The sequence below is a fragment of the Lithobates pipiens genome, unplaced genomic scaffold (genome assembly GCF_037356315.1).
Source record: "Lithobates pipiens isolate NorthernLeopardFrog02 unplaced genomic scaffold, aLitPip1_a1.2 Scaffold_28, whole genome shotgun sequence".
Taxonomy (NCBI): domain Eukaryota; kingdom Metazoa; phylum Chordata; class Amphibia; order Anura; family Ranidae; genus Lithobates; species Lithobates pipiens.
In genome coordinates this window covers 76,006,897-76,019,189 of record NW_027507789.1, presented here as the reverse complement: position 1 = coordinate 76,019,189, position 12,293 = coordinate 76,006,897, and the positions used below count along the sequence as shown (strand labels likewise).

General features: G+C 49.8%; 1 long non-coding RNA gene across 1 annotated transcript in view; it reads right to left on the bottom strand.

The window, feature by feature from the left end:
• Nucleotides 1-3,699: 3,699 nt before the first annotated feature.
• LOC143935493 (uncharacterized) overlaps nt 3,700-12,293 on the bottom strand; it is a 67,941-nt gene continuing 59,347 nt past the window's right edge. Inside the window, exon 2 of the long non-coding RNA XR_013263539.1 lies at nt 3,700-4,168. This is a non-coding gene — a long non-coding RNA (uncharacterized LOC143935493). The remainder of the gene's footprint in view (nt 4,169-12,293) is intronic.

Genomic DNA, 12,293 nt, shown 5'->3' with positions numbered 1-12,293 from the left:
GGGGCAGGAGAGTGCGGTGGTGGAGGAGAGCACTGGGGGGACAGGAGAGTGCGGTGGTGGAGAAGAGAACTGGGTGGGGGGGCAGGAGAGTGCGGTGGTGGAGGAGAGCACTGGGGGGGCAGGAGAGTGCGGTGGTGGAGGAGAGCACGGGGGAGGAGAGTGTGGTGGTGGAGGAGAGCACTGGGGGGCAGGAGAGTGTGGTGGTGGAGGAGAGCACTGTGGGGGGGCAGGAGAGTGTGGTGGAGAGCACTGGTGGGGGTGGCAGGAGAGTATGGTGGTGGAGGAGACCACTGGGGGGGGGGGGGCAGGAGAGTGTAGCGATGGAGGAGAGAACTGGGGGGGGCAGGAGAGTGCGGTGGTGGAGGAGAGCACGGGGGGGCAGGAGAGTGTGGTGGTGGTGGAGAGCACTGTGGGGGGGAGGAGAGTGTGGTGGTGGAGGAGAGCACTGGAGGGGTGGCAGGAGAGTGTGGTGGTGGAGGAGACCACTGGGTGGGTGGCAGGAGAGTGTGGCGGTGGAGGAGAGCACTGGGGGGGGCAGGAGAGTACGGTGGTGGAGGAGAGCACTGGGGGGGCAGGAGAGTGCGGTGGTGGAGGAGAGCACTGGGGGGGGCAGGAGCGTGCGGTGGTGGAGGAGAGCACTGGGGGGGCAGGATAGTGCGGTGGTGGAGGAGAGCACTGGGGGGCAGGAGAGTGCGGTGGTGGAGGAGAGCACGGGGGGGAGGAGAGTGCAGTGGTGGAGGAGAGCACTGGGGGGCAGGAGAGTGCGGTGGTGGAGGAGAGCGCTGGGGGGGAGAGTGCAGTGGTGGAGGAGAGCACTGGGGGGGCAGGAGAGTACGGTGGTGGAGGAGAGCACTGGGGGGAGGAGGAAAGTGCAGTGGTGGAGGAGAGCACTGCAGCCCCCCCCCTCGATCCTCCTATCCAGGCCCTGTGGCACGAACGGGCATCTACTCCTCTGGATCACAGCGCTGGATGGCTGTGTTCGGCGGCCGCTCTGTAACACAGTCCTGCCCTCCCAGACCAGCTCATGTGATAGGCGGAACGTGATTCTCTCTACTATCATTCGAGCAGGTCTGGGGGGGTGGGACTGTGTTACAGAGTGGCCGCCGAACACAGAGCCAGCGCTGTGATCCAGAGGAGAGAGCGGAGGATGCAGCCGCTAGCGGACTCAGAAAAAAAATGCAGCATGGCGGCGGCGGCAATACCTTGGGGATTCCAGGGGGGCACTTGACCCCCCTTGCCCCTTGCTGCGGACGCCCATGGGCGTCCGCAAGGTTACTCAGGTGGCTGCGTACCATGCCCATATAGCCTAGAGAATGTACATCTTTTTACATTGCAATACATCTGTTGTTGCCATATTTTTTATCTTGATGAAAACAGCCTATACAGTGATAGTATGAGATCAAAATATGGCCACAACAGATGTATTGCAATGTAAAAAAGATGTACATTCTCTAGGCTATATGGGCATGGAACACAGCTGCCAGAGTAACTTCCAATACAAAGTGAAGATGAATTATCTGTTATATAACACATATGTATTACCAGTGGAAAGATTTTCATGAGATTGTCGAAAAGGGGCGGAGCATGAGTGGCCTTGAAAAGATGCCCCCCCCTTGGAAAAAGTTCTGCGGACGCCCATGGAGAACACCAGCAATAAAGGGTAGATACAAGTGTATACTGTGCTGGAGGCACACAACACCCACTAACTCCTGCAGATGCCTGTATTAGAGAACACCAGCAATAAAGGGTAGATACAGGTGTATACTGTGCTGGAGACACACAACACCCATTAACTCCTGCAGATGCCTGTATTAGAGAACACCAGCAATAAAGGGTAGATACAGGTGTATACTGTGCTGGAGGCACACAACACCCACTAACACTTGCAGATGCCTGTATTAAAGAACACCAACAATAAATGGTAGATACAGGTGTATACTGTGCTGAAGGCACACAACACCCACTTTAACTCCTGCAGATGCCTGAGAAAAGAACACACTGTCCCTGCCTATCTTGCTCTTTCCCTGCACGCCGGAACACACTACAAAAGGCTGCCGCGCTGGCGGCCTTATATAGTGTGGGCGTGTACTAAACCCCCTGAGCAATTATGGCTCTCCTCGCTGCCAGCGCTGTGATTGGCCAAGCATGCGGGGTCACAGTGCATGCTTGGCCAATCATGAGCCAGCAATGCACTGCGATGGCGCAGTACATTGTGGGCCGTGAGCGCCACATTAATTTGGCGTGAACGGCCCATAATGTTCGGTATTTGCCAAACGTGCAAACAGCCGGTGTTTGAGTCGAACATGCGTTCGACTCGAACACCAAACTCATCCCTACTCCTACATACATGTATAGTACCATGACAGGTGGGCATGATTTTTTTTGGGGGGAGGGGGCAGCATTTCATTCTTGGTACCAGGCAACACAATGTCTTGGGCCGGCCCTGCATCCATGGCTATATTAGCAAAGGAATGACAGTTGTAACCCTGGAAATGATGTAATATGAAATGTTGATGAAATGTGATGTAATACTTCTGGGATCAGTCGCATGAGAAATTTGTGAACAGATCCTCCTTTAACAGGGAAGCAGTTTTCCGCAGTCCTAATCCTGCACACCCCGTTGGAATGGGAGAGCCCAGAAACCACTGTGGGTGTTGCCGGTAACGCCAGCAGGAGGGACCCCCTTTGAGAAGCTAATAAATGTGACCAGGTGGCTTAGAGCTGCCCGATGACATTTATCGAAAATCTCTAATCCGCAAATAAACTCAATGTCAAGCCTACAGCTGCACTAGCAGCTGTGAACTTGATTTAACCACTTGTCTACTATGCCATTTATAAATGTACCTTGGTAGACAAGTAGATAAACAGAGTTGGCTTTGGATTGCTGGGTGGCTCCCCAAACCTCTGTTGTTAGAATTTTTGTAGTTTGCCCTTTAGTTATTATCTCCATGTTCATCATTCTGGTCCTGCCTGTTCTATTATGTGGCAAAACCCCCTCAATAAAAAAAACCCTGCACGTATGGTCTTGTGTGCTTTCTCTTGCCACAACAACCAAAAGTTTTAAATCTAGTCCTGTCATTTACATAAACTTTGAGAAATCCTTAGCTCAGGGGTATGTTGAGTGCCTTCTGACTTGTGGAGCCCATCTTCTGTCACTATCCTAACATTGTATTGTATTTATCCATATGGTTTTCTTGGTTACGTACAGAAGTGGTTTGTCATTGACTTTGTTCATCCAGTTTCAGTTAATGTCTTTGCTGTTATTACCTCCTTCAGAGATTATCTTACAACCTGTTATATTACTTCTGCCTAAATGTGGTAGGTTTTAGTCTGGCATCTCTGCTAAAAGCCCATCTGCCATAGGCGACCCTAACAGGAATTAAAACTCCAGGCAGCATACATTTTTTGTTTACCCTATGCATGCAAGTCTCTTAGGCTGGATTCACACCTATGCAGTTTTAGTGCTTTTTGCATTTTGTAGATTTGCACTACAGAACTTCCATAGGGAACCATGTTAAATGTACTCCAGTGCAAATCTGTAAAATGCAAAAAGCACTAAAACTGCATAGGTGTGAATCCAGCCTTAACCTAGACAAGGTACCTTATCATTAGAATGAAGAAATATAAGAAACTTTTCAGCTGAATTTCTGTTGCAAAACACAGTACATGTAGACATACTTGAGCAATTGGGTGAAAAAATATGATTTCTTAAACTTTATTTTCCATTACATATGTGAGCCAATGTTTTTGTTCATATTATTTTTGGTCATGATAAAAGCTGGCCAAACCAAATTTAAAATGTTAATAACAAAAAAATACATTTCAGTATGTTAAAAAAAAATCAATTAATATAGCACAATATGTAAAATCATAGTAGGTGAAATACATATATAACATTCATGTTGCATTCTTTTATTTTGTTTCTTTGACCTACAATATTTAAAAATAAAATACACATTTTAACTGTGATATCGGTAGTGTAACTGTTTCTCCTTTTTTGCTCTGGTGTTTCCACATGAAAAACTTGATAGCTTCTTCTTGCTCATGTCTTTGGTATCCTACATCTGTCATTGCCCTCAAAGAGTCCTCTCTGGTCCAAAGTCGATTAAGGAGCATTGTGTCTCACAACATTGGCTTGTTCATTTTGACACATCCATTCACCTAAAGGCTGAACATTTCATACAAAGCGAATCAGATTGAGACAAAACAAGCATTTCCATTTTCTATGCAAAGTGCAATATATTTACATAAAAAGTGTAACTACAGCGCTACCAGTAACAAACCCCAATAATAGTGTGAAAAATCTTAAGGAGCTGCTTACAGTATATTCAGCTCAGCTGCTCTAACACCAATTACTGACACAGCATGACAGCATATACGTATGGGTAGGCCTCGCCCCCTGCACAACCACAGGACCGGTTATACTATAAGATTAGGTCTCCTCCCTACCTGCAGTATTCTCTCCTTTTTCCTCACTGCTAACAGCCAATTATGCTGCTGCTGAAAAAGCAGGATTTAAAATTTTTCCCTCACCTTGTCAGACACTTCTGACCAAGCCACACAGGTTCAAGCCTCTCCTGTGACGAAGCTCCCCACTGTAAAGGCTGACACAAACGCCTATATGGGAGAGACCTCACCCCGCAAATATCCTGGAGAAGGGTGCAGGTATTTGGTCTAGGAGATAGTGATGTCCAGTTCATGAACGAATCGTTCTTTTGAATCGATTCTTTTTAGTGAACTGGATGAATCGATTCTTTTCAGTGAACTGATTCGTTTGAAACAGTTCACTCTGCACTCAGTACATAGCAGAGCAGCAGAGCTGGCAGCGGTAATATGATCCTAGAATGAGAAAGCTCCGCCCCTCCCTGCAACCAATCAGCTGACTCAAAGCACAGTGACACTCAGGAACTGGATACAAACTTAAAGCGGGAGTCCACAGGGACTCCGCGTTTTTTTTTTTTTTTTAAAAGCCAGCAGCTACAAATACTGCAGCTGCTGACTTTTAAATAGTGACACTTACCTGTCCAGCGCGCCCGCGATGTCGGCACCCGAAGCCGATCGCTCGCTCGTCTGGCGGGTCCTGCCGCCGCCATCTTGGGTATGGGAATCAGGAAATGGAGCCTTTCGGCTTCATTTCCTGGTTCCCTACTGCGCATGCGCGAGCCGCGCGGCGCAATCCGGACGGTCCCCGCTGCCTCTGGGAGCTGTGTGTTTCCCAGCAGGCAGCGGGGCACTTGCTGAAGGGGGCGGGCGCTTGCGGAAAGGGGCGTAACGTACGCCCCTTTCCGCAGAGAGCTAGCCCGGAAGTGGGTGCAGTTACCTGGATTATCCAGGTAACTGCACCCCCCTCCCCCCTGAAAGGTGCCGATTGTGGCGCCGGAGGGGGGGGGGGATTCCGATGAGCGGAGGTCCATTTTAGGGTGGACCTCCGCTTTAACCACTTCAATACAGGGCACTTAAACACCTTCCTGCCCAGACCAATTTTGAGCTTTCAGCGCTGTCGCATTTTGAATGACAATTGCGCGGTCATGCTACACTGTACCCAAATGAAATTTTTATCATTTTTTTCCCACAAATAGAGCTTTCTTTTGGTGGTATTTGATCACCTCTACGGTTTTTATTTTTTGCGCTACAAATAAAAAAATACCGAAAATTTTGAAAAAAAATATGTTTTTTTTTGTTTCAGTTTCAAAACTTTGTAAATAAGTACGTTTTCTCCTTCACTGATGGGCACTGATGGGGCTACACTGATGGGCACTGATAAGGCGGCACTGATGGGCACCAATGAAGTGGCACTGATGAGGTGGCATTGATGGACACTGATAGGCAGCACTGATAGGCGCCATGGATGGGCGACACGGATGGGCGACACGGATGGGCGACACGGATGGACACTGATAGGTGGCACAAATTTGGCACTGATAGCTGGCACGGATTGGCATGGATGGGCGGCAGAGATGGGCATGGATAGGCGGCACAGATGGGCATGGATAGGCGGCACAGATGGGCATGGATAGGCGGCACAGATGGGCATGGGTGGGCACTGATAGGCGGCACAGGTGGGCACTCATAGGCGGCACAGGTGGGCACTCATAACAGGTGGGCACTCATAGGCGGCACTGGTGGGCACTCATAGGCGGCATTGGTGTTATACTGTACTAATGGATGCCAATCAGTGCCAAACAATAATGCATGCCAATCAGTGATGCCCATTGTGGGCACTGATTGGCATCCATTATGGGCACTGATTGGCATCCATTGTGCTGACCATTGGCATCCCTGGTGGTCTAGGGAGGATTACCTTTTCCCTGGTGGTCTGGTGGCGTCCCTGGTGGTCCAGTGTGGGCATCCTCGGGGGGGCTGTGCTGATAATCGATCAGCACAGACCCCCCCTGTCAGAGGAGCAGCCGATCGGCTCTCCTCTACTCGCGTCTGACAGACGCGAGTGAGGAAAAGCCGATCACCGGCTCTTCCCATTTACACTGTGATCAGCCGTGATTGGACACGGCTGATCACGTGGTAAAGAGTCTCCGTCGGAGACTCTTTACCGAGATCGTAGTTGCCGGGTGTCAGACTGACACCCCGCAACAACGATTGCCGCGATGCGCGCCCCCGGGGGCGCGCAGCGGCTCATAATCCTGAGGACGTCATATGACGTCCGGTCAGGATTATCAAACCACTTTGTCGCCGTCTTTTTGTAATAGGGCGGGCGGCAAGTGGTTAAAGAGGGATTCCACCTACAAAAAAAATATTAAAAGCCAGCAGCTATAAATACTACAGCTGCTGACTTTTAATAAATGGACACTCACCTGTCCCGGGTTCCAGCGATGCCGGCAGCCGAGGCTGATCGATCGCTCGGCTCTCAGCTGCTGCCGCCACTATTCTAGGTGAGGGAATCAGGAAGTGAAGCGAATCGGCTTCACTTCCCGGTTCCCTACTGCGCATGCGCGAGTCGTGCAGCGCAATAGGAATTCTCCGCGCTGTCTCTGAGACCCGTGTGTGTCCCAGCAGACAGCGCGGCAGGACAGGAAATGGCGTAGACTCCCACGGGAGTCTATGCCCGGAAGTGGGTGTAAATACCTGTCTTTGACAGGTATCTCCACCCCCCTCCCCCCTGAAAGGTGCCAATTGTGACACCGGAGGGGGGGAGGGTTCCGATCAGCGGAGGTTCCACTTTAGGGTGGAACCCCGCTTTAAAACAAGAGCCAGGAGTACACAGTACATCGAGTTAAAGAATCGTACAGGTTACCGAGTTAAAGAATCGAACAGTACACCGAGTTAAAGAATCGTACAAGTTACCGAGTTAAAGAATCATATACGTTTTTAGAACACAGTACACTGAAAGAACCACGAGTCACCACCAGTAGTTATAACACATTTCCCTATGATCCAATTGATTATAACTCTGATCATACTGATCAAAAAGGAAGGAAAGTGTTAAATTCTTAATGGATGACAATTTAAAAGCCTGTCCAGTACATTCATTAACCATGAATATTTGTAGGATTATTGCAGTCACTCTAGCGTTTGTGGTGACACCTCACGTGTGAAGCAATCATCGTTTATGTACACGTGCATGCCCTACATACATTTATTCACATGCAGATATCAGGGTTGGTGGGGATGGTTTTAGTTTTTATTTTATTAATTTTTTCACTTAACAAGCCCCTATGTGATAATTTGTTGAAGTGACAGGTTCTCTTTATTGCATATGGGGTCTGGTATATGATTATATGAGTATAGGATTGTGCTCAGTAACCTGGGTAGCAGGTGTTCTGTCAGATCAAGCAATCTATAAGAGCAGCCAATATTGCGACTTACGGTGATGCACAAACAGTTGTGTAAACGAAAAGCATGTTTTTGTGTGTATTTTCTGCATTCTGATTTTCCAACTTCACAGGTAAGATTGCTAGCCATCAGACTTGTCCGTAGTCTTTACAGTGCATAATGAGGCTCCTTTTACACTTGTGTGACTTATCATGCAACTTGGGACTACAAAGTCGCATGACAAGTCGTACCCCAAGATTTCCAATGAGTACCATTCATATCTGTGGGTCTTCCAGTCACAGCGACTTCAAAGTAGTTACTGCACTACTTTGGTCCGATTTTGATGCGACTTGAGGCAGAGACCTCAAGATTACATAAGTATTCCTTCAAGTCGCATCAAAATCGCATCAAAGTCACTGTAAAAATCATGGCAAAAATTGCATGACTTTCAAGTCGCACAAGTGTGAAAGGAGCCTAACAATGGGATTTTACTACCGTGGATACTTCGCCTGCACGCGGAAGTAAAATACAATCATTTTTCCTGTGCATGCACTGTAAAGAGAACGGAAAAATCTGATGTCTAGCAATGTTAACTGTGTAGTTGGCCCATCACATGCACAAAAATCCGCTTTTCATTTTCACAGCTTTATGTGTGTCACCAAAATTGATGACGCGGCTGATCTGACAAATTGTGGTCTGACAGAATGTGCTTGTGCTTGTAGCAAGGAACTAAATGCAAGTAAACCTCCCCAGGACCTGCCAACCTTCTGAGAAGAATCATTCTTTTGATTCTAATAATTTAAGAAGGTTGAGTCAGAGCTTCGGTTCACTTGCTTGTCAGTAGACTCAGCAAGTGAACCGAAGAACCGAAGAATCGGTTCATTGAATCGCTTCATTTCACTGAGTAGTTCGAAATGAACCGATTCAGTTAAAAGATCCGGACTTCCCATCACTACTAGGAGAGCCATCAGGAAACAGCAAACAAATGTGCAGTGGCTGCCCATTCTCAAAATGGCGGAATCACTACTTCTGGGACAAGCAGCCTCAGTGAGTGGAGCAAGATGGCGGAAACACAACTTCCGGGAAGCTGTATATCACAAGTCAAGTTGTAACTTCCCGGTGTAGCAAGATGGCGGCAGAGGTACTTCCGGTTTTGGGAAAACGGTGTCATAAAATTTCCTGCGACCTGTGAATTTCGCTCACCCCGTCACTTCCAGTGCGGCTCCGTCACTGTAACAGCTGACGGCGGGCCTTTACTGCGCATGCGCCAAGTCCGTGATATTAACGGCGCATGCGCAAGATCTTTATTTCAGCGGTGGTTAAAAATTATAGACGGAGACTTGCGGGTGGGCGGGCGGAGCTGAACAGATGCTTAGGACGTCAGCAGCAGCCCCGCCCACCCCCCTAACATGCCCCTGAATGCGGTGGTTAAAAATTATACACTCAAGTGGGCGGAGACTTGCGGGTGGACGGGCGGAGCTTATGGTGAAGAAAAATTATGGCTTCAGCTGCTATTAACAGCAATCGCGCATGCGCGGGATCATTGTTCACTGATCAGAAAAATTATGCACTCAAGCACATTCTAATTGGTGATGAAAATTGATAGACTCAGGCGGGCGATGGCTTTATTATATCATTGGCAGCACCAATATGTATAGTATTTTTTTAACCACTTGCTTACTGGGCACTTAAACCCCCCTCCTGCCAAGACCAATTTTCAGCTTTCAGCGCTGATGCACTTTGAATGACAATTGCGCGGTCATACAACACTGTACCCAAATGAAATTTTTATCATTTTTTTCCCACAAATAGAACTTTCTTTTGGTGGTATTTAATTACAGCTCGGAGTTTTATTTTTTGCTAAACAAACAAAAAAAGATGCAAAAAAAAAAAAATCATGTTTAATAGTTTGTTATAAAATTTTGCAAACGGGTAATTTTTCTCCTTCATTGAAGTGCGCTGATGAGGCGGCACTGATAGGCTGGACTGGTGGGCACTGATGGGCTGCATTGGTGGGCACTGATAGGCTGCACTGGTGGGCACTGATAGGCATAGTTAAGGCGGCACTAATAGGCACAGATAAGGCGGCACCGATGGGCACAGATGGGCAAAGATGGGCACAGATAAGATGGCACGGTGCACTGGTGGGCACTGATGGGCTGCATTGGTGGGCACTGATAGGCTGCACTGGTGGGCACTGATAGGCATAGTTAAGGCGGCACTAATAGGCACAGATAAGGCGGCACCAATGGGCACAGATGGGCAAAGATGGGCACAGATAAGATGGCACGGATAGGTGGCACAGATGGGTGGCACGGATGGGTGGCACGGATGGGCACTGATAGGTACCACTGATAGATGGGACTGATGGGCACTGATAGGTGTCTCTGATAGGTGGCACTGCTGGGCACTGATGGGCGGCACTGCTGGGCACTGGTAGATGACACTGATGGGCACGGATATGTGGCACTGGGGTGCAGCACCTTTGTTGAGGCAGATTGTGGGCACTGCTGGGTGGCACTGAGGGCACTGCTGGGGGGCACTTACTTTTTATTAATGTGGCACTGGCAGGGGGCAGGTGGGCACTGGCAGGGGGCAGGTGGGCACTAGCAGGGCTGGCCGTGATCGGGACTGATGTCCCGATCACGGCCGCCGGTGAGCGGCTTTTTTTTTTCTCCTCGCGCTGTCAGCGCGAGGAGGAATAATAGCCGATTACCGGCTCCGTTATATCACATGATCAGCTGTCATTGGCTGACAGCTGATCACGTGATAAGGGGTCGGGATCGACCCCTTGCACGGATCGGTGATCAGGCGAGTCTCATAGACTCGCCGATCACACCGCACGCGCCCCTCGGGGCGCGCAGGCCGCTCGTGCACGGGACGACGTCTATTGACGTTGTCCCGGAAAAGGAGATCCGCGCTGTAGCCGTCATTCGGCTATAGCGCGGGTCTCAAGTGGTTAATCAGAATATGCAGTGTATTTATTAAATCAGCAGAATATGGGCACAATGTCTGCGTTTGGGGCACAATGCCTGTGTTTGGGGACAGTGTGTGTGTTTGGGGCACAATGCCTGCGTTTGGGGACAGTGTGTGCGTTTGGGGCACAATGCGGCAAACACCACCTCACTGTGACTAGCAAACACCCCGCTGTGCCCAGCGAACACCGCCTCACCGTGCCCAGCAAACCCTGGCTCACTGTGCCCTTCAAACGCAACCACTGTGCCCATAAATTGCCACAACTGTGCTATCAAACACAGCCACTGTACCCATCAATTGCTGCCAGATTGTCAAGCCGTAGCTGTGCTCTCTGGGGATATGCTGATCACCCATCTGTGCTGCTGGAGGGAGCCCAGACGGGCATAAATGAGGGACCTGCATGTCATGGTAAGTGAGACCATCCCATATCCCACTCCATCTTTCCCCAGAACAGGGACCCCCTTCCAACCTCCCCCAGGAGAGGGAACCCCTCCCCCCCTCTGAGGACCCCCTCCCCCCAAGACAGAGACCCCCTTCTCCCCCCTGAGGACAGGGAAACCTTCTCCCCCCTTAGGACAGGGACCCCCTTCTCTCCTGAGGACAGGGACCCTCTTCTCTCCTGGGGACAGGGACCCCCTCTCTCCTGGGGACAGGAACTCCATCTCCCCTGAGAATGGGGACTTCATCTCACCTAGGGACCCCATCTGCCCTGGGGATCAGGACCCCACCTCCCCTAAGAACAGGAACCTGATCACCCTGTGTGCGCCAACCTCACTGCCCTGCCAGCCATGTGTCCTGTGTGAGGGCCCTCCTGTGACAGCTCTTATAAGGACTTCACCCCACTGTGTGATCCCCCTACATGACTGATCCCTCTGTGTCCAAAACTTACACAGGGAACCCCTCTGTTTGCTCCCCCTACATGTCTGCATACTCTGACCACCCCCTGTACCATTTCCACATCCACTGACTGCCTCCTGTATCCTGTGCACATGTTCCGACCCCCTCTTGTACCATGTCTGTAGCCTCTAGCCACCTCCTGTGTCCTGTCTGCAATCTCTGACTATCTCTTGTCTTTTAACGTGTCTGCAGTCTTTTAGGGGGAGTCTGGAGAGGAATCAAGAGTGAGAGCACCGCCAGGATTGGGATTACGTGAGGAGTCAGATGTGTATGGACTGTGGAGAAGAGACTATAGAATAAAAACCAAAACCACCAACCTGGAGCCGTCTAACTGAGCCCTGCACGCTGCACTGGAGAGGAGGTCAGTGACAGGAGGGCACTCATATAAAGGTTTCCCATCATCTCAGTAACACCCCCCCCCCCCCCCAGTGTATTCACTCTGCAGAAGGTGGTCTCTGGTCACCAGAGTTCCCCCCCCCCCATAACATTTCCCGGAATTCCCCTTTACATCAGAGTCCGCAGGATTCTTCCCCAAGGCAAAGGAAAATGCTACAGAGCATTATCTAAGGAGGAACTCTGATGTCTGATGTAAGGGGTGCTCTGGTCACCAGAGACCACCTTATATCAGAGTCCACTGCATTCCCACTTACATC